Here is a 5,834-nt window from a genome sequence, read left to right as displayed (position 1 = left end):
AACTGATGGTGTGGTTGAGGATGATGGTTTTGCCACCGGTATATGTCCACGTTCCGCGGGCCACATACTGCTGTTGATTGCCATTTCCTTCAAAAGTTCTCTCGCTTGGGCTGATGTTTTCTTCATAAATAGCCCTCCCGACATAGCATCTAATGAACCCCTAGTTGTAGGATTTAGTCCATTGTAAAATGTTTGCATTAAAAGTTCAGCGGGTAATTGGTGGTGTGGGCATAAACGTTGAAGTTCTTTAAAACGTTCCCAAGTTTCATAAAGAGTCTCATTATCATTTTGAGAAAAAGATGTTAACTCCTTTATGACTCTTGCGGTTTTTGCTAAAGGAAAATATTTCGATAAAAATGCTTGGGCTAATTGTTCCCAAGTGGCAAAAGTTGCGGCTGGCATAGAAGTTAACCATTCTTTGGCTCTATCCTTCAAAGTGAAAGGAAAGAGGCAAAGTTTGATTGCTTCTGCAGTCACATCTGGGATTTTAAAAGTGTCACAAATTTCAAGGAAATTTGTTAAATGGGTCTTAGAGTTTTCGTTAGGTAACCCGTAAAATGTTACATTATTTTGCAACATGTTAAGCAAAGTTGGCTTAATTTCAAATTGGTTTGCGGTGATTCTGGGTCTAACGATACTATTGGTCACACCGGCCACACCTGGCCTAGCGTAATCCATAAGTGTTGGTGGATCTGCCATTTTTTCTGGCTCGGTAAATGTTTTTACTGGAGTCTTATTTTTGTTTTTCTTGGTTTTCTTGTTCTTCCTAATGGTTTTCTCAATTTCTGGGTCTATAGGGTCCGGTACAATGCCTGAACTTCGAGAACTGTGCATGAACCTGAAATCTTGCACGAACCGAAACTACCTACAAAACAGAATTTGAAAAATAAATAAATTAGTAAATTAATAAATTACAAAAGTTAAAATAAGTATATTTAAACCTAGATTCGAAATAAAACACGAAAAATCTAAAATTTTGTCAAAAATTTTGGCGTTCCCTGGCAACGGCGCAAAAAACTTGTTGAGCGATTTCCGCAAGTGCACGGTATACGCTTGTAGTAATAAAAGATATCGAACCCACATGGAACGCTTTTTAACTAAAACTTTATTTAATTCAGTTTTAATCACGTGTTTAGGTTTAATAAAAGAAATTCGTTTAATTGATTGAATTGGTTCGGGTAAATTAGGATTAGATAAGAATATTATATTGAGTTTAGAGAACAATTCCGTCTTGAGATTTTGATTACAAGACAGATACTTCCGTAATTGGAATAAATAAAAGGTATAAAACTTATTTTCATAAAGCAAAGAAAACAACTTTAACTTTGGTAAGATTATGGACATGTAATAATATAGGAATTTATTCAATTAAATGGCTTTGAACCGTAGAAATCTCTTCGGTTCGGAACAGATTTCTACCTTAATCAAATTAGTATTTTATATCTGATAAGCCGCGATCAGCGATCATATCATCCATAAAAACTAAATCTGTCAAGTGTTCAACAAAGTTCTTATATGAATAAGATGGAATAGAACGTTTTAATAAAAACACCAATTTATCATTTTGAAAATCATTTTGTCAGAACAATATCAAAATAACAACAGAAAGAATGTATTGCATAAAATAAATATATCATTAATTAAATGTGAATCTTCACAACTTAGCAGAGAAGTAGAAACATGGAGAGCATTGCGATGAAAACTTTGAGATCCGGGTTGTCAATCTTTCCCTCAAACTCCGTAGGTTTGTCAGACCCTATACGCTTCAGCCGTTAATTCTTCTCGCTGAATCTTCGGAATAGAGACTGGTCAGTCCACTACCAGAATGAAAACTTGTCTCTGATCTACCTTTGAAACTAAACTAATACTGTGTTTATAACTAATCTAATAACAACTTGTGTACATCAAGTTTGTTTACAGAAATGAAATCTAACTTTCTGATTCTTTTCTGAATCAGAAACTCAACATAATAACTCTCTTCTCTAACTTTTCTAACTTAACCAACAACTTAAATTTCTGAAATGGATCACTTATTTATAGTTGTTGAAGGGTTGTAAATGATGGGTCGTGTCCGTTGGTGAAGGGTCGCTTTTATCCAAACGAACAGACGCATTTCTCGGATTAAAACATGTGAAATATGTGCAGAATGCTTCGCTGTCGTGACTGAGATTCTGAAAATCTCAGTCGCGACAAGGGGTACAGGGGCGAGTTAAAATTGCATTTTTTTCCGTGACGGCTTTCATAAGTCGCAACTGAGATTATGAAAATCTCAGTCGCGATAGAGACTTATCTCCCCATCTCTCGACTGCTTCTCGTCCTCCTTGAGCGTTCTTCTGACTGATATGCATTCTTGGTACATTTTTTAGGGTTTTCCTCCATTTTAGCTCCGTTTTAGCCCCGTTTTGGATTTAACCAAATAATTAAGTACCTTGCATCAAAGAAGTAAATAAAGACGTAAAAGTATTCCAAATGAATATAATTAGCATGATTTCAATGTAAATTTAACGTATTTATATATGATATTTTAGGTATATTTTGGGCTTAACACTCGAACAAAACATATTGAGGTCGATTATCATTTTGTTCTTGAGCAAGTTTAGTGTGGTTTTCTTAGCGTCCGCTTCATTCCTACAGATGACCAAGTTGAGAATATCTTAACCAAACCGCTTGCAAGTGCTCGGTTCGCTATGCTCTGCTCTCGTCTTTTGGTTCGGTTTCACCATCGACTTGAGGGTGGTGTTAGAGATAATTACTTCTAATTATCTCTTAACAACTATCAAATGCTAACACATAATTATTGCATATATTTATCATACCTATTATGATAATAACTAGGATTTATTTATGTTAATAATCTTTGTAAATATCCTAGTTAAACTCTATCACTTTGTAATTCGGTATATATAATCATCATCATACAAAACTCTAATTGAGGGAAATCAATTAAACCTAATTATCTTTTTCTATCTCTATATTCACATTTAACATTGCGAACCACCGAAAATTGGGTTAAGTATTGCAAACAACACTTGCATATAACTAATTGAGGATTTGTTTAAAGTGACATATTACCCCTCCCCCCCCCCCCCCTTAACTTACTTATAGTGATTCATTTGTCCTTTGAACTTATTTAAAGTGATATACATTGCAATTTGTCTAAATCTAAAAAAAAACCAGAACTTAAAAATTTACCCTTTGAAACAAATTAACTTTCTATTTTGTATATCTTTACGACGTTTTTATAGATTTAAGGTTTTAATCATGATATTTTAAACAAGTTTAAAGACTAGTGAGACATCATTTAAAGTTAAGGGGTCAATTAAACTTTTTAGACAAATACACGAGGCAACTAGATCTGTTCACGGGCCCATATATATATATATCCGCCCGACCCAAATAGAGTCGTGTCCCCTGGGTTGGGCTTGGACAAAAAAAAATTGTCTATAGACCCAGGCCCGTTAAAGTCCGTCCATTTGGACGGGCTTGAGATTTATAAAAATAGCATTGATGTTTGGTCTGCCTATTAATATTAATTAATAAATTTATATATTAATATTTATTTTTAAATATAAATTTTATTTTTTTATTAGTAACTTTTATATATATATACAGTAAAACCTCTACATAGGAATACACTCGGGACCGAGCTATTTGTATAACAATTGGGAGGTTATTACTAAATAGAGTTTGGTATAATAAAATTTCAAATTTTTATCACAGGCACGTATGGTTTATATATAATGTATAATAATAAACATTAATGGAACAAATTAAATAATTAGAATTTCAATTTAGAGTTTAGGTTTTAAATATATAGATAATTGGAAGAGTTTTATGGAAAAGTGTATACATCAATGAAAATACTAAATATTTATAATTTCAAGTTGTAGTTTATTTCCAACTCATAAATAATTTCAATAGTTTTTTTTAATATTTTATAATTTAGTTTGAATTCTTAATATATATATATATATATATATATATATATATATATATATATAATTATTACTATATAGAGATGGGACTTGAAAAGTGTATAACAAATAATGTTTGAGAGATTATTCCTATTTATAACTGGCCCAAGTTGGGGCCGAGTTTTTTTATAACAAAATAGAGGTTATTCCTATATAGAGGTTTTACTGTATATAGGTGGGTTTATATGGACTGAATTTGAGATTTGTTTTTTTAGTCTGAGCCAAGACCGGCACGAGCCCGCCTAAATTATCAACAGATATGACTAGATCCAGAATGAGTATTTTTAGATAAAAGTTCGTTGGATCTAACCCAAACCCAATCCAGTCATGAACAGATCTAGAAGAAACCGATGTATTAAGCCAAATTTTAATTTGGAAGAAAAAGAAAGTATGATCCTTGTGGGACATAACCTCACGTATAAAGGATTTGGCTTTTAACAAAAGATTTTTTTTCTGGTAATCGGAGAAGGCTCACGGCCCAAAAACAACAACAGAAAGGGAAAAAGAAACAGAGAGAGTTTAAGAGCGAACAGATCTGTTGAAAGCAAGTCCTCTATAATCGTCTGAAAGGATATCTTGGAGGCCTGCAGGAGGCGCATCATACTCATGATGACCCAAAGAACTCGACCCTGTGAAATTCTTCAACCAATCAGCAGCACAGTTGCCTTCTCTATAGGTATGAAGGAAGATAACATTCTAGTCTCTATCTCCAAGGGCTTGACAGCAGGTGATTAACCAAGAGTGCAGGTGGTGGAGCTCCAAAGAGCTTGATAACATGTTCAGGGCTGTCCGGGAGTCTGCTTCCAATAAGATATTTCGGAACCCCCTCTTCCAGGCTAGAGCTAAACTGAAATAGATCCCCCAAAGTTCCGCCAGCGAGACTGTGTAGTACCCGATTTTAGCTCCAAAACCGCCTTTCCAGCGCCCCTATGAATCTCTAATTAAGCTGCCTGCTGCGGCCTCACCGGGATTCCCTCGACAGGCTCCATCCGTGTTTACCTTGACCCACTCTTCCTCCGGTGGCATCTAGCAGATCCAGATTTCCCGTCTCGGGGAGCCCATAACAGGTTCAAACTTCTCTTTCTTCCCAATGTATTCTTTGCTGAAACAGATGACTTGATCTATGCTTCGGACCGGCTGAGCTCCGGCCCAAAAAATAGCCTCATTTCGCCAGTGCTAAAGCCACCAGACGGCGAAGGCAAAGATAGTAGACCACGGGATTCCTTGGTGGTAGGCCATAGCTGTCAAATTCAGCCTAAGCCAGACATTAATATCTCTTGAGAAGAAAATTGATTGGTGCTGTTGAGGGATAAGGCGTCTCCAGAAGTCTGAGGCTATTCGGCAATCCCATGGGACATGAAGCTCGTTCTCAACACTTCTGCAGCACGCACAAGTCGTCGATGTTGCCAGGTGATGCCTCGCTCGATTTGCATTGCACATGATTGCTCCGTGAGCCACCATCCAGGTGAAACACTTGATTTTCTCCGGTGCCAAAACAGTCCATAAATCCTTCCAAATGTTGTTGCTCCCTGTAATGGTTTGGTTTCTTAGTTTGTCATAGCCGGTTCTCACCGTGTACTCCCCCGTAGTGCTTAGCGACCAGAACCAAGGATCTCTAATCTGGCTGTCTGGGCAAACTGCTATAGCTGCAGTTTTCATCTTATCAATTTGGCTCACCTTACCCCTGATTTCATTCCAATTCCAAACCCCTTGATCGGCATCCCAATAATCCGACACAGTCTGATCCGCTTCCTCGACACTGATAGGTGCAATCGCATGAGGCAGCAGAGGCTTCCCGCTGCACCACGCATCTTTCCAGAAGCAAGTTTCTCTACCATTGTAGATAAGCTTGCCAACCCC

At 36.4% G+C, this 5,834-nt stretch overlaps 1 non-coding gene across 1 annotated transcript; it reads left to right on the top strand.

Moving 5' to 3' along the window:
• Nucleotides 1-214: 214 nt before the first annotated feature.
• LOC136207677 (small nucleolar RNA R71) lies at nucleotides 215-321 on the top strand. Its single transcript, XR_010676807.1, has one exon. It is a non-coding gene; the product is annotated as a small nucleolar RNA R71 (small nucleolar RNA).
• Nucleotides 322-5,834: the final 5,513 nt, after the last annotated feature.

This window comes from Euphorbia lathyris, chromosome 9, assembly GCF_963576675.1.
Source record: "Euphorbia lathyris chromosome 9, ddEupLath1.1, whole genome shotgun sequence".
Lineage (NCBI taxonomy): Eukaryota > Viridiplantae > Streptophyta > Magnoliopsida > Malpighiales > Euphorbiaceae > Euphorbia > Euphorbia lathyris.
Note: the sequence above shows the minus strand (reverse complement) of the source record. Positions and strands in the feature narration are given on the sequence as shown.